This window comes from Gnatocerus cornutus, chromosome 7 (genome assembly GCF_029298725.1).
Source record: "Gnatocerus cornutus isolate USDA-ARS CGAHR chromosome 7, icGnaCorn1.1, whole genome shotgun sequence".
Classification (NCBI taxonomy): Eukaryota; Metazoa; Arthropoda; class Insecta; order Coleoptera; family Tenebrionidae; genus Gnatocerus; species Gnatocerus cornutus.
The window spans coordinates 5,171,282-5,197,256 of record NC_142239.1 but is presented as its reverse complement, the minus strand read 5'-3'; positions in this window follow the sequence as shown (position 1 = coordinate 5,197,256).

Below are 25,975 nucleotides of genomic sequence, written 5' to 3'. Positions count from 1 at the left end.
GTGCAGAATTCTGCTGTTTTCTTGCAATTCAGCCGTAGAATCTTGGTAAAAATTGATGATTTTCTAGATTTCGTGCTCTTCTTTGCAAATTCAAGCCAGAAAACAACAAAAATCGGCGAGAAATCGTCGTTTTGCATCGAATTATGCGTTTTTCTCTAAGAATTTTGACGATATCGTGCAGAATTCTGCTATTTTCTTGCAATTCAGCCGTTGAATCTTGGTAAAAAGTCATGATTTTGTAGATTTCGTGCTCTTCTTTGCGAATTCAAGCCAGAAAACAACGAAAATCGGCGAGAAATCGTCGTTTTGCATCGAAATATGCGGTTTTCTGTAAGAATTTTGATGATTTCGTGCAGAATTCTGCTGTTTTCTTGCAATTCAGCCGTTGAATCTTGGTAAAAAGTCATGATTTTGTGGATTTCGTGCTCTTCTTTGCGAATTCAAGATAGAAAACAACGAAAATCAGCGAGAAATCGTCGTTTTGCATCGAAATATGCGGTTTTCTCTAAGAATTTTGATGATTTCGTGCAGAATTCTGCTGTTTTCTTGCAATTCAGCCGTTGAATCTTGGTAAAAAGTCATAATTTTGTAGATTTCGTGCTCTTCTTTGCGAATTCAAGCCAGAAAACAACGAAAATCGGCGAGAAATCGTCGTTTTGCAACGAAATATGCGGTTTTCTGTAAGAATTTTGATGATTTCGTGCAGAATTCTGCTGTTTTCTTGCAATTCAGCCGTTGAATCTTGGTAAAAAGTGATGATTTTGTAGATTTCGTGCTCTTCTTTGCGAATTGAAGCCAGAAAACAACGAAAATCGGCGAGAAATCGTTGTTTTGCATCGAAATATGCGGTTTTCTGTAAGAATTTTGATGATTTCGTGCAGAATTCTGCTGTTTTCTTGCAATTCAACCGTTGAATCTTGGTAAAAAGTCATGATTTTGTAGATTTCGTGCTCTTCTATGCGAATTCAAGCCAGAAAACAACGAAAATCGCCGAGAAATCGTCATTTTGCATCGAAATATGCGGTTTTCTGTAAGAATTTTGACGATTTCGTGCAGAATTCTGCTGTTTTCTTGCAATTCAGCCGTTGAATCTTAGTAAAAAGTCATGATTTTGTAGATTTCGTGCTCTTCTTTGCGAATTCAAGCCAGAAAACAACGAAAATCAGCGAGAAATCGTTGTTTTGCATCGAAATATGCGGTTTTCTGTAAGAATTTTGATGATTTCGTGCAGAATTCTGTTGTTTTCTTGCAATTCAGCCGTTGAATCTTGGTAAAAAGTCATGATTTTGTAGATTTCGTGCTCTTCTTTGCGAATTCAAGCCAGAAAACAACGAAAATCGGCGAGAAATCGTCGTTTTGCATCGAAAAAGGCGGTTTTCTGTAAGAATTTTGATGATTTCGTGCAGAATTCTGCTGTTTTCTTGCAATTCAGCCGTTGAATCTTGGTAAAAAGTCATGATTTTGTAGATTTCGTGCTCTTCTTTGCAAATTCAAGCCAGAAAACAACAAAAATCGGCGAGAAATCGTCGTTTTGCATCAAATTATGCGTTTTTCTCTAAGAATTTTGACGATATCGTGCAGAATTCTGCTATTTTCTTGCAATTCAGCCGTTGAATCTTGGTAAAAAGTCATGATTTTGTAGATTTCGTGCTCTTCTTTGCGAATTCAAGATAGAAAACAACGAAAATCAGCGAGAAATCGTCGTTTTGAATCGAAATATGCGGTTTTCTCTAAGAATTTTGATGATTTCGTGCAGAATTCTGCTGTTTTCTTGCAATTCAGCCGTTGAATCTTGGTAAAAGTCATGATTTTGTAGATTTCGTGCTCTTCTTTGCGAATTCAAGCCAGAAAACAACGAAAATCGGCGAGAAATCGTCGTTTTGCATCGAAATATGCGGTTTTCTGTAAGAATTTTGATGATTTCGTGCAGAATTCTGCTGTTTTCTTGCAATTCAGCCGTAGAATCTTGGTAAAAATTGATGATTTTCTAGATTTCGTGCTCTTCTTTGCAAATTCAAGCCAGAAAACAACAAAAATCGGCGAGAAATCGTCGTTTTGCATCGAATTATGCGTTTTTCTCTAAGAATTTTGACGATATCGTGCAGAATTCTGCTATTTTCTTGCAATTCAGCCGTTGAATCTTGGTAAAAAGTCATGATTTTGTAGATTTCGTGCTCTTCTTTGCGAATTCAAGCCAGAAAACAACGAAAATCGGCGAGAAATCGTCGTTTTGCATCGAAATATGCGGTTTTCTGTAAGAATTTTGATGATTTCGTGCAGAATTCTGCTGTTTTCTTGCAATTCAGCCGTTGAATCTTGGTAAAAAGTCATGATTTTGTGGATTTCGTGCTCTTCTTTGCGAATTCAAGATAGAAAACAACGAAAATCAGCGAGAAATCGTCGTTTTGCATCGAAATATGCGGTTTTCTCTAAGAATTTTGATGATTTCGTGCAGAATTCTGCTGTTTTCTTGCAATTCAGCCGTTGAATCTTGGTAAAAAGTCATAATTTTGTAGATTTCGTGCTCTTCTTTGCGAATTCAAGCCAGAAAACAACGAAAATCGGCGAGAAATCGTCGTTTTGCAACGAAATATGCGGTTTTCTGTAAGAATTTTGATGATTTCGTGCAGAATTCTGCTGTTTTCTTGCAATTCAGCCGTTGAATCTTGGTAAAAAGTGATGATTTTGTAGATTTCGTGCTCTTCTTTGCGAATTGAAGCCAGAAAACAACGAAAATCGGCGAGAAATCGTTGTTTTGCATCGAAATATGCGGTTTTCTGTAAGAATTTTGATGATTTCGTGCAGAATTCTGCTGTTTTCTTGCAATTCAACCGTTGAATCTTGGTAAAAAGTCATGATTTTGTAGATTTCGTGCTCTTCTATGCGAATTCAAGCCAGAAAACAACGAAAATCGCCGAGAAATCGTCATTTTGCATCGAAATATTCGGTTTTCTGTAAGAATTTTGATGATTTCGTGCAGAATTCTGCTGTTTTCTTGCAATTCAGCCGTTGAATCTTGGTAAAAAGTCATGATTTTGTGGATTTCGTGCTCTTCTTTGCGAATTCAAGCCAGAAAACAACGAAAATCCGCGAGAATTCGTCGTTTTGCATCGAAAAATGCGGTTTTCTGTAAGAATTTTAATGATTTCGTGCAGAATTCTGCTGTTTTCTTGCAATTCAGCCGATGAATCTTGGTAAAAAGTGATGATTTTGTAGATTTCGTGCTCTTCTTTGCAAATTCAAGCCAGAAAACAACGAAAATCGGCGAGAAATCGTCGTTTTGCGTCGAAAAAGGCGGTTTTCTGTAAGAATTTTGATGATTTCGTACAGAATTCTGCTGTTTTCTTGCAATTCAGCCGTTGAATCTTGGTAAAAAGTCATGATTTTGTAGATTTCGTGCTCTTTTTTGCGAATTCATGCCAGAAAACAACGAAAATCGGCGAGAAATCGTCGTTTTGCATCGAAATATGCGGTTTTCTGTAAGAATTTTGATGATTTCGTGCAGAATTCTGCTGTTTTCTTGCAATTCAGCCGTTGAATCTTGGTAAAAAGTCATGATTTTGTGGATTTCGTGCTCTTCTTTGCGAATTCAAGCCAGAAAACCACGAAAATCGGCGAGAAATCGTCGTTTTGTATCGAAATTTGCGGTTTTCTCTAAGAATTTTGATGATTTCGTGCAGAATTCTGCTGTTTTCTTGCAATTCAGCCGTTGAATCTTGGTAAAAAGTCATGATTTTGTAGATTTCGTGCTCTTCTTTGCGAATTCAAGCCAGAAAACAACGAAAATCGGCGAGAATTCGTCGTTTTGCATCGAAAAATGCGGTTTTCTGTAAGAATTTTGATGATTTCGTGCAGAATTCTGCTGTTTTCTTGCAATTCAGCCGTTGAATCTTGGTAAAAAGTGATGATTTTGTAGATTTCGTGCTCTTCTTTGCAAATTCAAGCCAGAAAACAACGAAAATCGGCGAGAAATCGTCGTTTTGCATCGAAATATGCGGTTTTCTCTAAGAATTTTGATGATTTCGTTCAGAATTCTGCTGTTTTCTTGCAATTCAGCCGTTGAATCTTGGTAAAAAGTCATGATTTTGTAGATTTCGTGCTCTTCTTTGCGAATTCAAGATAGAAAACAACGAAAACCAGCGAGAAATCGTCGTTTTGCATCGAAATATGCGGTTTTCTCTAAGAATTTTGATGATTTCGTGCAGAATTCTGCTGTTTTCTTGCAATTCAGCCGTTGAATCTTGGTAAAAAGTCATGATTTTGTAGATTTCGTGCTCTTCTTTGCGAATTCATGCCAGAAAACAACGAAAATCGGTGAGAAATCGTCGATTTGCATCGAAATATGCGGTTTTCTGTAAGAATTTTGATGATTTCGTGCAGAATTCTGCTGTTTTCTTGCAATTCAGCCGTTGAATCTTGGTAAAAAGTCATGATTTTGTAGATTTCGTGCTCTTCTTTGCGAATTCAAGCCAGAAAACAACGAAAATCGGCGAGAAATCGTCGTTTTGCATCGAAATATGCGGTTTTCTGTAAGAATTTTGATGATTTCGTGCAGAATTCTGCTGTTTTCTTGCAATTCAGCCGTAGAATCTTGGTAAAAAGTGATGATTTTGTAGATTTCGTGCTCTTCTTTGCGAATTCAAGCCAGAAAACAACAAAAATCGGCGAGAAATCGTTGTTTTGCATCGAAATATGCGGTTTTCTGTAAGAATTTTGATGATTTCGTGCAGAATTCTGCTGTTTTCTTGCAATTCAGCTGTTGAATCTTGGTAAAAAGTCATGATTTTGTAGATTTCGTGCTCTTCTTTGCAAATTCAAGCCAGAAAACAACGAAAATCGGCGAGAAATCGTCGTTTTGCGTCGAAAAAGGCGGTTTTCTGTAAGAATTTTGATGATTTCGTACAGAATTCTGCTGTTTTCTTGCAATTCAGCCGTTGAATCTTGGTAAAAAGTCATGATTTTGTAGATTTCGTGCTCTTTTTTGCGAATTCATGCCAGAAAACAACGAAAATCGGCGAGAAATCGTCGTTTTGCATCGAAATATGCGGTTTTCTGTAAGAATTTTGATGATTTCGTGCAGAATTCTGCTGTTTTCTTGCAATTCAGCCGTTGAATCTTGGTAAAAAGTCATGATTTTGTGGATTTCGTGCTCTTCTTTGCGAATTCAAGCCAGAAAACCACGAAAATCGGCGAGAAATCGTCGTTTTGTATCGAAATTTGCGGTTTTCTCTAAGAATTTTGATGATTTCGTGCAGAATTCTGCTGTTTTCTTGCAATTCAGCCGTTGAATCTTGGTAAAAAGTCATGATTTTGTAGATTTCGTGCTCTTCTTTGCGAATTCAAGCCAGAAAACAACGAAAATCGGCGAGAATTCGTCGTTTTGCATCGAAAAATGCGGTTTTCTGTAAGAATTTTGATGATTTCGTGCAGAATTCTGCTGTTTTCTTGCAATTCAGCCGTTGAATCTTGGTAAAAAGTGATGATTTTGTAGATTTCGTGCTCTTCTTTGCAAATTCAAGCCAGAAAACAACGAAAATCGGCGAGAAATCGTCGTTTTGCATCGAAATATGCGGTTTTCTCTAAGAATTTTGATGATTTCGTTCAGAATTCTGCTGTTTTCTTGCAATTCAGCCGTTGAATCTTGGTAAAAAGTCATGATTTTGTAGATTTCGTGCTCTTCTTTGCGAATTCAAGATAGAAAACAACGAAAACCAGCGAGAAATCGTCGTTTTGCATCGAAATATGCGGTTTTCTCTAAGAATTTTGATGATTTCGTGCAGAATTCTGCTGTTTTCTTGCAATTCAGCCGTTGAATCTTGGTAAAAAGTCATGATTTTGTAGATTTCGTGCTCTTCTTTGCGAATTCATGCCAGAAAACAACGAAAATCGGTGAGAAATCGTCGATTTGCATCGAAATATGCGGTTTTCTGTAAGAATTTTGATGATTTCGTGCAGAATTCTGCTGTTTTCTTGCAATTCAGCCGTTGAATCTTGGTAAAAAGTCATGATTTTGTAGATTTCGTGCTCTTCTTTGCGAATTCAAGCCAGAAAACAACGAAAATCGGCGAGAAATCGTCGTTTTGCATCGAAATATGCGGTTTTCTGTAAGAATTTTGATGATTTCGTGCAGAATTCTGCTGTTTTCTTGCAATTCAGCCGTAGAATCTTGGTAAAAAGTGATGATTTTGTAGATTTCGTGCTCTTCTTTGCGAATTCAAGCCAGAAAACAACAAAAATCGGCGAGAAATCGTTGTTTTGCATCGAAATATGCGGTTTTCTGTAAGAATTTTGATGATTTCGTGCAGAATTCTGCTGTTTTCTTGCAATTCAGCTGTTGAATCTTGGTAAAAAGTCATGATTTTGTAGATTTCGTGCTCTTCTTTGCGAATTCATGCCAGAAAACAACGAAAATCGGCGAGAAATCGTCGTTTTGCATCGAAAAATGCGGTTTTCTGTAAGAATTTTGATGATTTCGTGCAGAGTTCTGCTGTTTTCTTGCAATTCAGCCGTTGAATCTTGGTAAAAAGTCATGATTTTGTAGATTTCGTGCTCTTCTTTGCGAATTCAAGCCAGAAAACAACGAAAATCGGCGAGAAATCGTCGTTTTGCATCGAAATATGCGGTTTTCTGTAAGAATTTTGATGATTTCGTGCAGAATTCTGCTGTTTTCTTGCAATTCAGCCGTTGAATCTTGGTAAAAAGTCATGATTTTGTAGATTTCGTGCTCTTCTTTGCGAATTCAAGCCAGAAAACAACGAAAATCGGCGAGAAATCGTCGTTTTGCATCGAAAAATGCGGTTTTCTGTAAGAATTTTGATGATTTCGTGCAGAATTCTGCTGTTTTCTTGCAATTCAGCCGTTGAATCTTGGTAAAAAGTCATGATTTTGTAGATTTCGTGCTCTTCTTTGCGAATTCATGCCAGAAAACAACGAAAATCGGCGGGAAATCGTCGTTTTGCATCGAAATATGCGGTTTTCTGTAAGAATTTTGATGATTTCGTGCAGAATTCTGCTGTTTTCTTGCAATTCAGCCGTTGAATCTTGGTAAAAAGTCATGATTTTGTAGATTTCGTGCTCTTCTTTGCGAATTCAAGCCAGAAAACAACGAAAATCGGCGAGAAATCGTCGTTTTGATCGAAAAAGGCGGTTTTCTGTAAGAATTTTGATGATTTCGTGCAGAATTCTGCTGTTTTCTTGCAATTCAGCCGTTGAATCTTGGTAAAAAGTCATGATTTTGTAGATTTCGTGCTCTTCTTTGCGAATTCATGCCAGAAAACAACGAAAATCGGCGAGAAATGTCGTTTTGCATCGAAATATGCGGTTTTCTGTAAGAATTTTGATGATTTCGTGCAGAATTCTGCTGTTTTCTTGCAATTCAGCCATTGAATCTTGGTAAAAAGTGATGATTTTGTAGATTTCGTGCTCTACTTTGCAAATTCAAGCCAGAAATCAACAAAAATCGGCGAGAAATCGTCGTTTTGCATCGAAATATGCGGTTATCTCTAAGAATTTTGATGATTTCGTGCAGAATTCTGCTGTTTTCTTGCAACTCAGCCGTTGAATTTGGTAAAAAGTCATGATTTTGTAGATTTCGTGCTTTTCTTTGCGAATTCATGCCAGAAAACAACGAAAATCGGCGAGAAATCGTCGTTTTGCATCGAAATATGCGGTTTTCTGTAAGAATTTTGATGATTTCGTGCAGAATTCTGCTGTTTTCTTGCAATTCAGCCGTTGAATCTTGGTAAAAAGTCATGATTTTGTAGATTTCGTGCTCTTCTTTGCGAATTCAAGCCAGAAAACAACGAAAATCGGCGAGAAATCGTCGTTTTGCATCGAAATATGCGGTTTTCTGTAGGAATTTTGATGATTTCGTGCAGAATTCTGCTGTTTTCTTGCAATTCAGCCGTTGAATCTAGGCAAAAAGTCATGATTTTGTAGATTTCGTGTTCTTCTTGGCGAATTCAAGATAGAAAACATCGAAAATCGGCGAGAAATCGTTGTTTTGCATCGAAATATGCAGTTTTCTCTAAGAATTTTGATGATTTCGTGCAGAATTCTGCTGTTTTCTTGCAATTCAGCCGTTGAATCTTGGTAAAAAGTCATGATTTTGTAGATTTCGTGCTATTCTTTGCGAATTCAAGCCAGAAAACAACGAAAATCGGCGAGAAATCGTCGTTTTGCATCGAAATATGCGGTTTTCTGTAAGAAGTTTGATGATTTCGTGCAGAATTCAGCTGTTTTCTTGCAATTCAGCCGTAGAATCTTGGTAAAAAGTGATGATTTTGTAGATTTCGTGCTCTTCTTTGCGAATTCAAGCCAGAAAACAACAAAAATCGGCGAGAAATCGTTGTTTTGCATCGAAATATGCGGTTTTCCGTAAGGATTTTGATGATTTCGTGCAGAATTCTGCTGTTTTCTTGCAATTCAGCCGTTGAATCTTGGTAAAAAGTCATGATTTTGTAGATTTCGTGCTATTCTTTGCGAATTCATGCCAGAAAACAACGAAAATCGGCGAGAAATCGTCGTTTTGCATCGAAAAATGCGGTTTTCTGTAAGAATTTTGATGATTTCGTGCTGAATTCTGCTGTTTTCTTGCAATTCAGCCGCTGAATCTTGGTAAAAAGTCATGATTTTGTAGATTTCGTGCTCTTCTTTGCGAATTCATGCCAGAAAACAACGAAAATCGGCGAGAAATCGTCGTTTTGCATCGAAATATGCGGTTTTCTGTAAGAATTTTGATGATTTCGTGCAGAATTCTGCTGTTTTCTTGCAATTCAGCCGTTGAATCTTTGTAAAAAGTCATGATTTTGTAGATTTCGTGCTCTTCTTTGCGAATTCAAGCCAGAAAACAACGAAGATCGGCGAGAAATCGTCGTTTTGCATCGAAAAAGGCGGTTTTCTGTAAGAATTTTGATGATTTCGTGCAGAATTCTGCTGTTTTCTTGCAATTCAGCTGTTGAATCTTGGTAAAAAGTCATGATTTTGTAGATTTTGTGCTCTTCTTTGCGAATTCATGCCAGAAAACAACGAAAATCGGCGAGAAATGTCGCTTTGCATCGAAATATGCGGTTTTCTGTAAGAATTTTGATGATTTGGTGCAGAATTCTGCTGTTTTTTTGCAATTCAGCCGCTGAATCTTGGTAAAATGTGATGATTTTGTAGATTTCGTGCTCTTCTTTGCGAATTCATGCCAGAAATCAACAAAAATCGGCGAGAAATCGTCGTTTTGCATCGAAATATGCGGTTATCTCTAAGAATTTTGATGATTTCGTGCAGAATTCTGCTGTTTTCTTGCAACTCAGCCGTTGAATTTGGTAAAAAGTCATGATTTTGTAGATTTCGTGCTTTTCTTTGCGAATTCATGCCAGAAAACAACGAAAATCGGCGAGAAATCGTCGTTTTGCATCGAAATATGCGGTTTTCTGTAAGAATTTTGATGATTTCGTGCAGAATTCTGCTGTTTTCTTGCAATTCAGCCGTTGAATCTTGGTAAAAATTGATGATTTTCTAGATTTCGTGCTCTTCTTTGCAAATTCAAGCCAGAAAACAACAAAAATCGGCGAGAAATCGTCGTTTTGCATCGAATTATGCGTTTTTCTCTAAGAATTTTGACGATATCGTGCAGAATTCTGCTATTTTCTTGCAATTCAGCCGTTGAATCTTGGTAAAAAGTCATGATTTTGTAGATTTCGTGCTCTTCTTTGCGAATTCAAGCCAGAAAACAACGAAAATCGGCGAGAAATCGTCGTTTTGCATCGAAATATGCGGTTTTCTGTAAGAATTTTGATGATTTCGTGCAGAATTCTGCTGTTTTCTTGCAATTCAGCCGTTGAATCTTGGTAAAAAGTCATGATTTTGTGGATTTCGTGCTCTTCTTTGCGAATTCAAGATAGAAAACAACGAAAATCAGCGAGAAATCGTCGTTTTGCATCGAAATATGCGGTTTTCTCTAAGAATTTTGATGATTTCGTGCAGAATTCTGCTGTTTTCTTGCAATTCAGCCGTTGAATCTTGGTAAAAAGTCATAATTTTGTAGATTTCGTGCTCTTCTTTGCGAATTCAAGCCAGAAAACAACGAAAATCGGCGAGAAATCGTCGTTTTGCAACGAAATATGCGGTTTTCTGTAAGAATTTTGATGATTTCGTGCAGAATTCTGCTGTTTTCTTGCAATTCAGCCGTTGAATCTTGGTAAAAAGTGATGATTTTGTAGATTTCGTGCTCTTCTTTGCGAATTGAAGCCAGAAAACAACGAAAATCGGCGAGAAATCGTTGTTTTGCATCGAAATATGCGGTTTTCTGTAAGAATTTTGATGATTTCGTGCAGAATTCTGCTGTTTTCTTGCAATTCAACCGTTGAATCTTGGTAAAAAGTCATGATTTTGTAGATTTCGTGCTCTTCTATGCGAATTCAAGCCAGAAAACAACGAAAATCGCCGAGAAATCGTCATTTTGCATCGAAATATGCGGTTTTCTGTAAGAATTTTGATGATTTCGTGCAGAATTCTGCTGTTTTCTTGCAATTCAGCCGTTGAATCTTGGTAAAAAGTCATGATTTTGTGGATTTCGTGCTCTTCTTTGCGAATTCAAGCCAGAAAACAACGAAAATCCGCGAGAATTCGTCGTTTTGCATCGAAAAATGCGGTTTTCTGTAAGAATTTTAATGATTTCGTGCAGAATTCTGCTGTTTTCTTGCAATTCAGCCGATGAATCTTGGTAAAAAGTGATGATTTTGTAGATTTCGTGCTCTTCTTTGCAAATTCAAGCCAGAAAACAACGAAAATCGGCGAGAAATCGTCGTTTTGCGTCGAAAAAGGCGGTTTTCTGTAAGAATTTTGATGATTTCGTACAGAATTCTGCTGTTTTCTTGCAATTCAGCCGTTGAATCTTGGTAAAAAGTCATGATTTTGTAGATTTCGTGCTCTTTTTTGCGAATTCATGCCAGAAAACAACGAAAATCGGCGAGAAATCGTCGTTTTGCATCGAAATATGCGGTTTTCTGTAAGAATTTTGATGATTTCGTGCAGAATTCTGCTGTTTTCTTGCAATTCAGCCGTTGAATCTTGGTAAAAAGTCATGATTTTGTGGATTTCGTGCTCTTCTTTGCGAATTCAAGCCAGAAAACCACGAAAATCGGCGAGAAATCGTCGTTTTGTATCGAAATTTGCGGTTTTCTCTAAGAATTTTGATGATTTCGTGCAGAATTCTGCTGTTTTCTTGCAATTCAGCCGTTGAATCTTGGTAAAAAGTCATGATTTTGTAGATTTCGTGCTCTTCTTTGCGAATTCAAGCCAGAAAACAACGAAAATCGGCGAGAATTCGTCGTTTTGCATCGAAAAATGCGGTTTTCTGTAAGAATTTTGATGATTTCGTGCAGAATTCTGCTGTTTTCTTGCAATTCAGCCGTTGAATCTTGGTAAAAAGTGATGATTTTGTAGATTTCGTGCTCTTCTTTGCAAATTCAAGCCAGAAAACAACGAAAATCGGCGAGAAATCGTCGTTTTGCATCGAAATATGCGGTTTTCTCTAAGAATTTTGATGATTTCGTTCAGAATTCTGCTGTTTTCTTGCAATTCAGCCGTTGAATCTTGGTAAAAAGTCATGATTTTGTAGATTTCGTGCTCTTCTTTGCGAATTCAAGATAGAAAACAACGAAAACCAGCGAGAAATCGTCGTTTTGCATCGAAATATGCGGTTTTCTCTAAGAATTTTGATGATTTCGTGCAGAATTCTGCTGTTTTCTTGCAATTCAGCCGTTGAATCTTGGTAAAAAGTCATGATTTTGTAGATTTCGTGCTCTTCTTTGCGAATTCATGCCAGAAAACAACGAAAATCGGTGAGAAATCGTCGATTTGCATCGAAATATGCGGTTTTCTGTAAGAATTTTGATGATTTCGTGCAGAATTCTGCTGTTTTCTTGCAATTCAGCCGTTGAATCTTGGTAAAAAGTCATGATTTTGTAGATTTCGTGCTCTTCTTTGCGAATTCAAGCCAGAAAACAACGAAAATCGGCGAGAAATCGTCGTTTTGCATCGAAATATGCGGTTTTCTGTAAGAATTTTGATGATTTCGTGCAGAATTCTGCTGTTTTCTTGCAATTCAGCCGTAGAATCTTGGTAAAAAGTGATGATTTTGTAGATTTCGTGCTCTTCTTTGCGAATTCAAGCCAGAAAACAACAAAAATCGGCGAGAAATCGTTGTTTTGCATCGAAATATGCGGTTTTCTGTAAGAATTTTGATGATTTCGTGCAGAATTCTGCTGTTTTCTTGCAATTCAGCTGTTGAATCTTGGTAAAAAGTCATGATTTTGTAGATTTCGTGCTCTTCTTTGCAAATTCAAGCCAGAAAACAACGAAAATCGGCGAGAAATCGTCGTTTTGCGTCGAAAAAGGCGGTTTTCTGTAAGAATTTTGATGATTTCGTACAGAATTCTGCTGTTTTCTTGCAATTCAGCCGTTGAATCTTGGTAAAAAGTCATGATTTTGTAGATTTCGTGCTCTTTTTTGCGAATTCATGCCAGAAAACAACGAAAATCGGCGAGAAATCGTCGTTTTGCATCGAAATATGCGGTTTTCTGTAAGAATTTTGATGATTTCGTGCAGAATTCTGCTGTTTTCTTGCAATTCAGCCGTTGAATCTTGGTAAAAAGTCATGATTTTGTGGATTTCGTGCTCTTCTTTGCGAATTCAAGCCAGAAAACCACGAAAATCGGCGAGAAATCGTCGTTTTGTATCGAAATTTGCGGTTTTCTCTAAGAATTTTGATGATTTCGTGCAGAATTCTGCTGTTTTCTTGCAATTCAGCCGTTGAATCTTGGTAAAAAGTCATGATTTTGTAGATTTCGTGCTCTTCTTTGCGAATTCAAGCCAGAAAACAACGAAAATCGGCGAGAATTCGTCGTTTTGCATCGAAAAATGCGGTTTTCTGTAAGAATTTTGATGATTTCGTGCAGAATTCTGCTGTTTTCTTGCAATTCAGCCGTTGAATCTTGGTAAAAAGTGATGATTTTGTAGATTTCGTGCTCTTCTTTGCAAATTCAAGCCAGAAAACAACGAAAATCGGCGAGAAATCGTCGTTTTGCATCGAAATATGCGGTTTTCTCTAAGAATTTTGATGATTTCGTTCAGAATTCTGCTGTTTTCTTGCAATTCAGCCGTTGAATCTTGGTAAAAAGTCATGATTTTGTAGATTTCGTGCTCTTCTTTGCGAATTCAAGATAGAAAACAACGAAAACCAGCGAGAAATCGTCGTTTTGCATCGAAATATGCGGTTTTCTCTAAGAATTTTGATGATTTCGTGCAGAATTCTGCTGTTTTCTTGCAATTCAGCCGTTGAATCTTGGTAAAAAGTCATGATTTTGTAGATTTCGTGCTCTTCTTTGCGAATTCATGCCAGAAAACAACGAAAATCGGTGAGAAATCGTCGATTTGCATCGAAATATGCGGTTTTCTGTAAGAATTTTGATGATTTCGTGCAGAATTCTGCTGTTTTCTTGCAATTCAGCCGTTGAATCTTGGTAAAAAGTCATGATTTTGTAGATTTCGTGCTCTTCTTTGCGAATTCAAGCCAGAAAACAACGAAAATCGGCGAGAAATCGTCGTTTTGCATCGAAATATGCGGTTTTCTGTAAGAATTTTGATGATTTCGTGCAGAATTCTGCTGTTTTCTTGCAATTCAGCCGTAGAATCTTGGTAAAAAGTGATGATTTTGTAGATTTCGTACTCTTCTTTGCGAATTCAAGCCAGAAAACAACAAAAATCGGCGAGAAATCGTTGTTTTGCATCGAAATATGCGGTTTTCTGTAAGAATTTTGATGATTTCGTGCAGAATTCTGCTGTTTTCTTGCAATTCAGCTGTTGAATCTTGGTAAAAAGTCATGATTTTGTAGATTTCGTGCTCTTCTTTGCGAATTCATGCCAGAAAACAACGAAAATCGGCGAGAAATCGTCGTTTTGCATCGAAAAATGCGGTTTTCTGTAAGAATTTTGATGATTTCGTGCAGAGTTCTGCTGTTTTCTTGCAATTCAGCCGTTGAATCTTGGTAAAAAGTCATGATTTTGTAGATTTCGTGCTCTTCTTTGCGAATTCAAGCCAGAAAACAACGAAAATCGGCGAGAAATCGTCGTTTTGCATCGAAATATGCGGTTTTCTGTAAGAATTTTGATGATTTCGTGCAGAATTCTGCTGTTTTCTTGCAATTCAGCCGTTGAATCTTGGTAAAAAGTCATGATTTTGTAGATTTCGTGCTCTTCTTTGCGAATTCAAGCCAGAAAACAACGAAAATCGGCGAGAAATCGTCGTTTTGCATCGAAAAATGCGGTTTTCTGTAAGAATTTTGATGATTTCGTGCAGAATTCTGCTGTTTTCTTGCAATTCAGCCGTTGAATCTTGGTAAAAAGTCATGATTTTGTAGATTTCGTGCTCTTCTTTGCGAATTCATGCCAGAAAACAACGAAAATCGGCGGGAAATCGTCGTTTTGCATCGAAATATGCGGTTTTCTGTAAGAATTTTGATGATTTCGTGCAGAATTCTGCTGTTTTCTTGCAATTCAGCCGTTGAATCTTGGTAAAAAGTCATGATTTTGTAGATTTCGTGCTCTTCTTTGCGAATTCAAGCCAGAAAACAACGAAAATCGGCGAGAAATCGTCGTTTTGATCGAAAAAGGCGGTTTTCTGTAAGAATTTTGATGATTTCGTGCAGAATTCTGCTGTTTTCTTGCAATTCAGCCGTTGAATCTTGGTAAAAAGTCATGATTTTGTAGATTTCGTGCTCTTCTTTGCGAATTCATGCCAGAAAACAACGAAAATCGGCGAGAAATGTCGTTTTGCATCGAAATATGCGGTTTTCTGTAAGAATTTTGATGATTTCGTGCAGAATTCTGCTGTTTTCTTGCAATTCAGCCATTGAATCTTGGTAAAAAGTGATGATTTTGTAGATTTCGTGCTCTACTTTGCAAATTCAAGCCAGAAATCAACAAAAATCGGCGAGAAATCGTCGTTTTGCATCGAAATATGCGGTTATCTCTAAGAATTTTGATGATTTCGTGCAGAATTCTGCTGTTTTCTTGCAACTCAGCCGTTGAATTTGGTAAAAAGTCATGATTTTGTAGATTTCGTGCTTTTCTTTGCGAATTCATGCCAGAAAACAACGAAAATCGGCGAGAAATCGTCGTTTTGCATCGAAATATGCGGTTTTCTGTAAGAATTTTGATGATTTCGTGCAGAATTCTGCTGTTTTCTTGCAATTCAGCCGTTGAATCTTGGTAAAAAGTCATGATTTTGTAGATTTCGTGCTCTTCTTTGCGAATTCAAGCCAGAAAACAACGAAAATCGGCGAGAAATCGTCGTTTTGCATCGAAATATGCGGTTTTCTGTAGGAATTTTGATGATTTCGTGCAGAATTCTGCTGTTTTCTTGCAATTCAGCCGTTGAATCTAGGCAAAAAGTCATGATTTTGTAGATTTCGTGTTCTTCTTGGCGAATTCAAGATAGAAAACATCGAAAATCGGCGAGAAATCGTTGTTTTGCATCGAAATATGCAGTTTTCTCTAAGAATTTTGATGATTTCGTGCAGAATTCTGCTGTTTTCTTGCAATTCAGCCGTTGAATCTTGGTAAAAAGTCATGATTTTGTAGATTTCGTGCTATTCTTTGCGAATTCAAGCCAGAAAACAACGAAAATCGGCGAGAAATCGTCGTTTTGCATCGAAATATGCGGTTTTCTGTAAGAAGTTTGATGATTTCGTGCAGAATTCAGCTGTTTTCTTGCAATTCAGCCGTAGAATCTTGGTAAAAAGTGATGATTTTGTAGATTTCGTGCTCTTCTTTGCGAATTCAAGCCAGAAAACAACAAAAATCGGCGAGAAATCGTTGTTTTGCATCGAAATATGCGGTTTTCCGTAAGGATTTTGATGATTTCGTGCAGAATTCTGCTGTTTTCTTGCAATTCAGCCGTTGAATCTTGGTAAAAAGTCATGATTTTGTAGATTTCGTGCTATTCTTTGCGAATTCATGCCAGAAAACAACGAAAATCGGCGAGAAATCGTCGTTTTGCATCGAAAAATGCGGTTTTCTGTAAGAATTTTGATGATTTCGTGCTGAATTCTGCTGTTTTCTTGCAATTCAGCCGCTGAATCTTGGTAAAAAGTCATGATTTTGTAGATTTCGTGCTCTTCTTTGCGAATTCATGCCAGAAAACAACGAAAATCGGCGAGAAATCGTCGTTTTGCATCGAAATATGCGGTTTTCTGTAAGAATTTTGATGATTTCGTGCAGAATTCTGCTGTTTTCTTGCAATTCAGCCGTTGAATCTTGGTAAAAAGTCATGATTTTGTAGATTTCGTGCTCTTCTTTGCGAATTCAAGCCAGAAAACAACGAAGATCGGCGAGAAATCGTCGTTTTGCATCGAAAAAGGCGGTTTTCTGTAAGAATTTTGATGATTTCGTGCAGAATTCTGCTGTTTTCTTGCAATTCAGCTGTTGAATCTTGGTAAAAAGTCATGATTTTGTAGATTTTGTGCTCTTCTTTGCGAATTCATGCCAGAAAACAACGAAAATCGGCGAGAAATGTCGCTTTGCATCGAAATATGCGGTTTTCTGTAAGAATTTTGATGATTTGGTGCAGAATTCTGCTGTTTTTTTTGCAATTCAGCCGCTGAATCTTGGTAAAATGTGATGATTTTGTAGATTTCGTGCTCTTCTTTGCAAATTCAAGCCAGAAATCAACAAAAATCGGCGAGAAATCGTCGTTTTGCATCGAAATATGCGGTTATCTCTAAGAATTTTGATGATTTCGTGCAGAATTCTGCTGTTTTCTTGCAACTCAGCCGTTGAATTTGGTAAAAAGTCATGATTTTGTAGATTTCGTGCTTTTCTTTGCGAATTCATGCCAGAAAACAACGAAAATCGGCGAGAAATCGTCGTTTTGCATCGAAATATGCGGTTTTCTGTAAGAATTTTGATGATTTCGTGCAGAATTCTGCTGTTTTCTTGCAATTCAGCCGTTGAATCTTGGTAAAAAGTCATGATTTTGTAGATTTCGTGCTCTTCTTTGCGAATTCAAGCCAGAAAACAACGAAAATCGGCGAGAAATCTTCGTTTTGCATCGAAATATGCGGTTTTCTGTAAGAATTTTGATGATTTCGTGCAGAATTCTGCTGTTTTCTTGCAATTCAGCCGTTGAATCTAGGTAAAAAGTCATGATTTTGTAGATTTCGTGTTCTTCTTGGCGAATTCAAGATAGAAAACATCGAAAATCGGCGAGAAATCGTTGTTTTGCATCGAAATATGCAGTTTTCTCTAAGAATTTTGATGATTTCGTGCAGAATTCTGCTGTTTTCTTGCAATTCAGCCGTTGAATCTTGGTAAAAAGTCATGATTTTGTAGATTTCGTGCTCTTCTTTGCGAATTCAAGCCAGAAAACAACGAAAATCGGCGAGAAATCGTCGTTTTGCATCGAAATATGCGGTTTTCTGTAAGAAGTTTGATGATTTCGTGCAGAATTCTGCTGTTTTCTTGCAATTCAGCCGTAGAATCTTGGTAAAAAGTGATGATTTTGTAGATTTCGTGCTCTTCTTTGCGAATTCAAGCCAGAAAACAACAAAAATCGGCGAGAAATCGTTGTTTTGCATCGAAATATGCGGTTTTCTGTAAGGATTTTGATGATTTCGTGCAGAATTCTGCTGTTTTCTTGCAATTCAGCCGTTGAATTTGGTAAAAAGTCATGATTTTGTAGATTTCGTGCTCTTCTTTGCGAATTCATGCCAGAAAACAACGAAAATCGGCGAGAAATCGTCGTTTTGCATCGAAATATGCGGTTTTCTGTAAGAATTTTGAGGATTTCGTGCAGAATTCTGCTGTTTTCTTGCAATTCAGCCGTTGAATCTTGGTAAAAAGTCATGATTTTGTAGATTTCGTGCTCTACTTTGCGAATTCAAGCCAGAAAACAACAAAAATCGGCGAGAAATCGTCGTTTTGCATCGAAATATGCGGTTTTCTGTAAGAATTTTGATGATTTCGTGCAGAATTCTGCTGTTTGCTTGCAATTCAGCCGTTGAATCTTGGTAAAAAGTCATGATTTTGTAGATTTCGTGCTCTTCTTTGCGAATTCATGCCAGAAAACAACGAAAATCGGCGAGAAATGTCGTTTTGCATCGAAATATGCGGTTTTCTGTAAGAATTTTGATGATTTCGTGCAGAATTCTGCTGTTTTTTTGCAAATCAGCCGCTGAATCTTGGTAAAAAGTGATGATTTTGTAGATTTCGTGCTCTTCTTTGCAAATTCAAGCCAGAAATCAACAAAAATCGGCGAGAAATCGTCGTTTTGCATCGAAATATGCGGTTTTCTCTAAGAATTTTGACGATTTCGTGCAGAATTCTGCTGTTTTCTTGCAATTCAGCCGTTGAATCTTGGTAAAAAGTCATGATTTTGTAGATTTCGTGCTCTTCTTTGCGAATTCAAGATAGAAAACAACGAAAATCAGCGAGAAATCGTCGTTTTGCATCGAAATATGCGGTTATCTCTAAGAATTTTGATGATTTCGTGCAGAATTCTGCTGTTTTCTTGCAATTCAGCCGTTGAATTTGGTAAAAAGTTATGATTTTGTAGATTTCGTGCTCTTCTTTGCGAATTCATGCCAGAAAACAACGAAAATCGGCGAGAAATCGTCGTTTTGCATCGAAATATGCGGTTTTCTGTAAGAATTTTGAGGATTTCGTGCAGAATTCTGCTGTTTTCTTGCAATTCAGCCGTTGAATCTTGGTAAAAAGTCATGATTTTGTAGATTTCGTGCTCTACTTTATGAATTCAAGCCAGAAAACAACGAAAATCGGCGAGAAATCGTCGTTTTGCATCGAAATATGCGGTTTTCTGTAAGAATTTTGATGATTTCGTGCAGAATTCTGCTGTTTTCTTGCAATTCAGCCGTTGAATCTAGGTAAAAAGTCATGATTTTGTAGATTTCGTGTTCTTCTTGGCGAATTCAAGATAGAAAACATCGAAAATCGGCGAGAAATCGTTGTTTTGCATCGAAATATGCAGTTTTCTCTAAGAATTTTGATGATTTCGTGCAGAATTCTGCTGTTTTCTTGCAATTCAGCTGTTGAATCTTGGTAAAATGTCATGATTTTGTAGATTTCGTGCTCTTCTTTGCGAATTCATGCCAGAAAACAACGAAAATCGGCGAGAAATGTCGTTTTGCATCGAAATATGCGGTTTTCTGTAAGAATTTTGATGATTTCGTGCAGAATTCTGCTGTTTTTTTGCAATTCAGCCGCTGAATCTTGGTAAAAAGTGATGATTTTGTAGATTTCGTGCTCTTCTTTGCAAATTCAAGCCAGAAATCAACAAAAATCGGCGAGAAATCGTCGTTTTGCATCGAAATATGCGGTTTTCTCTAAGAATTTTGACGATTTCGTGCAGAATTCTGCTGTTTTCTTGCAATTCAGCCGTTGAATCTTGGTAAAAAGTCATGATTTTGTAGATTTCGTGCTCTTCTTTGCGAATTCAAGATAGAAAACAACGAAAATCAGCGAGAAATCGTCGTTTTGCATCGAAATATGCGGTTATCTCTAAGAATTTTGATGATTTCGTGCAGAATTCTGCTGTTTTCTTGCAATTCAGCCGTTGAATTTGGTAAAAAGTCATGACTTTGTAGATTTCGTGCTCTTCTTTGCGAATTCATGCCAGAAAACAACGAAAATCGGCGAGAAATCGTCGTTTTGCATCGAAATATGCGGTTTTCTGTAAGAATTTTGAGGATTTCGTGCAGAATTCTGCTGTTTTCTTGCAATTCAGCCGTTGAATCTTGGTAAAAAGTCATGATTTTGTAGATTTCGTGCTCTACTTTGCGAATTCAAGCCAGAAAACAACGAAAATCGGCGAGAAATCGTCGTTTTGCATCGAAATATGCGGTTTTCTGTAAGAAGTTTGATGATTTCGTGCAGAATTCTGCTGTTTTCTTGCAATTCAGCCGTAGAATCTTGGTAAAAAGTGATGATTTTGTAGATTTCGTGCTCTTCTTTGCGAATTCAAGCCAGAAAACAACAAAAATCGGCGAGAAATCGTTGTTTTGCATCGAAATATGCGGTTTTCTGTAAGGATTTTGATGATTTCGTGCAGAATTCTGCTGTTTTCTTGCAATTCAGCCGTTGAATCTTGGTAAAAAGTCATGATTTTGTAGATTTCGTGCTCTACTTTGCGAATTCAAGCCAGAAAACAACAAAAATCGGCGAGAAATCGTCGTTTTGCATCGAAATATGCGGTTTTCTGTAAGAATTTTGATGATTTCGTGCAGAATTCTGCTGTTTGCTTGCAATTCAGCCGTTGAATCTTGGTAAAAAGTCATGATTTTGTAGATTTCGTGCTCTTCTTTGCGAATTCATGCCAGAAAACAACGAAAATCGGCGAGAAATCGTCGTTTTGCATCGAAATATGCGGTTTTCTGTAAGAATTTTGATGATTTCGTGCAGAATTCTGCTGTTTTTTTGCAATTCAGCCGCTGAATCTTGGTAAAATGTGATGATTTTGTAGATTTCGTGCTCTTCTTTGCAAATTCAAGCCAGAAATCAACAAAAATCGGCGAGAAATCGTCGTTTTGCATCGAAATATGCGGTTATCTCTAAGAATTTTGATGATTTCGTGCAGAATTCTGCTGTTTTCTTGCAACTCAGCCGTTGAATTTGGTAAAAAGTCATGATTTTGTAGATTTCGTGCTTTTCTTTGCGAATTCATGCCAGAAAACAACGAAAATCGGCGAGAAATCGTCGTTTTGCATCGAAATATGCGGTTTTCTGTAAGAATTTTGATGATTTCGTGCAGAATTCTGCTGTTTTCTTGCAATTCAGCCGTTGAATCTTGGTAAAAAGTCATGATTTTGTAGATTTCGTGCTCTTCTTTGCGAATTCAAGCCAGAAAACAACGAAAATCGGCGAGAAATCTTCGTTTTGCATCGAAATATGCGGTTTTCTGTAAGAATTTTGATGATTTCGTGCAGAATTCTGCTGTTTTCTTGCAATTCAGCCGTTGAATCTAGGTAAAAAGTCATGATTTTGTAGATTTCGTGTTCTTCTTGGCGAATTCAAGATAGAAAACATCGAAAATCGGCGAGAAATCGTTGTTTTGCATCGAAATATGCAGTTTTCTCTAAGAATTTTGATGATTTCGTGCAGAATTCTGCTGTTTTCTTGCAATTCAGCCGTTGAATCTTGGTAAAAAGTCATGATTTTGTAGATTTCGTGCTCTTCTTTGCGAATTCAAGCCAGAAAACAACGAAAATCGGCGAGAAATCGTCGTTTTGCATCGAAATATGCGGTTTTCTGTAAGAAGTTTGATGATTTCGTGCAGAATTCTGCTGTTTTCTTGCAATTCAGCCGTAGAATCTTGGTAAAAAGTGATGATTTTGTAGATTTCGTGCTCTTCTTTGCGAATTCAAGCCAGAAAACAACAAAAATCGGCGAGAAATCGTTGTTTTGCATCGAAATATGCGGTTTTCTGTAAGGATTTTGATGATTTCGTGCAGAATTCTGCTGTTTTCTTGCAATTCAGCCGTTGAATTTGGTAAAAAGTCATGATTTTGTAGATTTCGTGCTCTTCTTTGCGAATTCATGCCAGAAAACAACGAAAATCGGCGAGAAATCGTCGTTTTGCATCGAAATATGCGGTTTTCTGTAAGAATTTTGAGGATTTCGTGCAGAATTCTGCTGTTTTCTTGCAATTCAGCCGTTGAATCTTGGTAAAAAGTCATGATTTTGTAGATTTCGTGCTCTACTTTGCGAATTCAAGCCAGAAAACAACAAAAATCGGCGAGAAATCGTCGTTTTGCATCGAAATATGCGGTTTTCTGTAAGAATTTTGATGATTTCGTGCAGAATTCTGCTGTTTGCTTGCAATTCAGCCGTTGAATCTTGGTAAAAAGTCATGATTTTGTAGATTTCGTGCTCTTCTTTGCGAATTCATGCCAGAAAACAACGAAAATCGGCGAGAAATGTCGTTTTGCATCGAAATATGCGGTTTTCTGTAAGAATTTTGATGATTTCGTGCAGAATTCTGCTGTTTTTTTGCAAATCAGCCGCTGAATCTTGGTAAAAAGTGATGATTTTGTAGATTTCGTGCTCTTCTTTGCAAATTCAAGCCAGAAATCAACAAAAATCGGCGAGAAATCGTCGTTTTGCATCGAAATATGCGGTTTTCTCTAAGAATTTTGACGATTTCGTGCAGAATTCTGCTGTTTTCTTGCAATTCAGCCGTTGAATCTTGGTAAAAAGTCATGATTTTGTAGATTTCGTGCTCTTCTTTGCGAATTCAAGATAGAAAACAACGAAAATCAGCGAGAAATCGTCGTTTTGCATCGAAATATGCGGTTATCTCTAAGAATTTTGATGATTTCGTGCAGAATTCTGCTGTTTTCTTGCAATTCAGCCGTTGAATTTGGTAAAAAGTTATGATTTTGTAGATTTCGTGCTCTTCTTTGCGAATTCATGCCAGAAAACAACGAAAATCGGCGAGAAATCGTCGTTTTGCATCGAAATATGCGGTTTTCTGTAAGAATTTTGAGGATTTCGTGCAGAATTCTGCTGTTTTCTTGCAATTCAGCCGTTGAATCTTGGTAAAAAGTCATGATTTTGTAGATTTCGTGCTCTACTTTATGAATTCAAGCCAGAAAACAACGAAAATCGGCGAGAAATCGTCGTTTTGCATCGAAATATGCGGTTTTCTGTAAGAATTTTGATGATTTCGTGCAGAATTCTGCTGTTTTCTTGCAATTCAGCCGTTGAATCTAGGTAAAAAGTCATGATTTTGTAGATTTCGTGTTCTTCTTGGCGAATTCAAGATAGAAAACATCGAAAATCGGCGAGAAATCGTTGTTTTGCATCGAAATATGCAGTTTTCTCTAAGAATTTTGATGATTTCGTGCAGAATTCTGCTGTTTTCTTGCAATTCAGCTGTTGAATCTTGGTAAAATGTCATGATTTTGTAGATTTCGTGCTCTTCTTTGCGAATTCATGCCAGAAAACAACGAAAATCGGCGAGAAATGTCGTTTTGCATCGAAATATGCGGTTTTCTGTAAGAATTTTGATGATTTCGTGCAGAATTCTGCTGTTTTTTTGCAATTCAGCCGCTGAATCTTGGTAAAAAGTGATGATTTTGTAGATTTCGTGCTCTTCTTTGCAAATTCAAGCCAGAAATCAACAAAAATCGGCGAGAAATCGTCGTTTTGCATCGAAATATGCGGTTTTCTCTAAGAATTTTGACGATTTCGTGCAGAATTCTGCTGTTTTCTTGCAATTCAGCCGTTGAATCTTGGTAAAAAGTCATGATTTTGTAGATTTCGTGCTCTTCTTTGCGAATTCAAGATAGAAAACAACGAAAATCAGCGAGAAATCGTCGTTTTGCATCGAAATATGCGGTTATCTCTAAGAATTTTGATGATTTCGTGCAGAATTCTGCTGTTTTCTTGCAATTCAGCCGTTGAATTTGGTAAAAAGTCATGACTTTGTAGATTTCGTGCTCTTCTTTGCGAATTCATGCCAGAAAACAACGAAAATCGGCGAGAAATCGTCGTTTTGCATCGAAATATGCGGTTTTCTGTAAGAATTTTGAGGATTTCGTGCAGAATTCTGCTGTTTTCTTGCAATTCAGCCGTTGAATCTTGGTAAAAAGTCATGATTTTGTAGATTTCGTGCTCTACTTTGCGAATTCAAGCCAGAAAACAACGAAAATCGGCGAGAAATCGTCGTTTTGCATCGAAATATGCGGTTTTCTGTAAGAAGTTTGATGATTTCGTGCAGAATTCTGCTGTTTTCTTGCAATTCAGCCGTAGAATCTTGGTAAAAAGTGATGATTTTGTAGATTTCGTGCTCTTCTTTGCGAATTCAAGCCAGAAAACAACAAAAATCGGCGAGAAATCGTTGTTTTGCATCGAAATATGCGGTTTTCTGTAAGGATTTTGATGATTTCGTGCAGAATTCTGCTGTTTTCTTGCAATTCAGCCGTTGAATTTGGTAAAAAGTCATGATTTTGTAGATTTCGTGCTCTTCTTTGCGAATTCATGCCAGAAAACAACGAAAATCGGCGAGAAATCGTCGTTTTGCATCGAAATATGCGGTTTTCTGTAAGAATTTTGAGGATTTCGTGCAGAATTCTGCTGTTTTCTTGCAATTCAGCCGTTGAATCTTGGTAAAAAGTCATGATTTTGTAGATTTCGTGCTCTACTTTGCGAATTCAAGCCAGAAAACAACAAAAATCGGCGAGAAATCGTCGTTTTGCATCGAAATATGCGGTTTTCTGTAAGAATTTTGATGATTTCGTGCAGAATTCTGCTGTTTGCTTGCAATTCAGCCGTTGAATCTTGGTAAAAAGTCATGATTTTGTAGATTTCGTGCTCTTCTTTGCGAATTCATGCCAGAAAACAACGAAAATCGGCGAGAAATGTCGTTTTGCATCGAAATATGCGGTTTTCTGTAAGAATTTTGATGATTTCGTGCAGAATTCTGCTGTTTTTTTGCAAATCAGCCGCTGAATCTTGGTAAAAAGTGATGATTTTGTAGATTTCGTGCTCTTCTTTGCAAATTCAAGCCAGAAATCAACAAAAATCGGCGAGAAATCGTCGTTTTGCATCGAAATATGCGGTTTTCTCTAAGAATTTTGACGATTTCGTGCAGAATTCTGCTGTTTTCTTGCAATTCAGCCGTTGAATCTTGGTAAAAAGTCATGATTTTGTAGATTTCGTGCTCTTCTTTGCGAATTCAAGATAGAAAACAACGAAAATCAGCGAGAAATCGTCGTTTTGCATCGAAATATGCGGTTATCTCTAAGAATTTTGATGATTTCGTGCAGAATTCTGCTGTTTTCTTGCAATTCAGCCGTTGAATTTGGTAAAAAGTTATGATTTTGTAGATTTCGTGCTCTTCTTTGCGAATTCATGCCAGAAAACAACGAAAATCGGCGAGAAATCGTCGTTTTGCATCGAAATATGCGGTTTTCTGTAAGAATTTTGAGGATTTCGTGCAGAATTCTGCTGTTTTCTTGCAATTCAGCCGTTGAATCTTGGTAAAAAGTCATGATTTTGTAGATTTCGTGCTCTACTTTATGAATTCAAGCCAGAAAACAACGAAAATCGGCGAGAAATCGTCGTTTTGCATCGAAATATGCGGTTTTCTGTAAGAATTTTGATGATTTCGTGCAGAATTCTGCTGTTTTCTTGCAATTCAGCCGTTGAATCTAGGTAAAAAGTCATGATTTTGTAGATTTCGTGTTCTTCTTGGCGAATTCAAGATAGAAAACATCGAAAATCGGCGAGAAATCGTTGTTTTGCATCGAAATATGCAGTTTTCTCTAAGAATTTTGATGATTTCGTGCAGAATTCTGCTGTTTTCTTGCAATTCAGCTGTTGAATCTTGGTAAAATGTCATGATTTTGTAGATTTCGTGCTCTTCTTTGCGAATTCATGCCAGAAAACAACGAAAATCGGCGAGAAATGTCGTTTTGCATCGAAATATGCGGTTTTCTGTAAGAATTTTGATGATTTCGTGCAGAATTCTGCTGTTTTTTTTGCAATTCAGCCGCTGAATCTTGGTAAAAAGTGATGATTTTGTAGATTTCGTGCTCTTCTTTGCAAATTCAAGCCAGAAATCAACAAAAATCGGCGAGAAATCGTCGTTTTGCATCGAAATATGCGGTTTTCTCTAAGAATTTTGACGATTTCGTGCAGAATTCTGCTGTTTTCTTGCAATTCAGCCGTTGAATCTTGGTAAAAAGTCATGATTTTGTAGATTTCGTGCTCTTCTTTGCGAATTCAAGATAGAAAACAACGAAAATCAGCGAGAAATCGTCGTTTTGCATCGAAATATGCGGTTATCTCTAAGAATTTTGATGATTTCGTGCAGAATTCTGCTGTTTTCTTGCAATTCAGCCGTTGAATTTGGTAAAAAGTTATGATTTTGTAGATTTCGTGCTCTTCTTTGCGAATTCATGCCAGA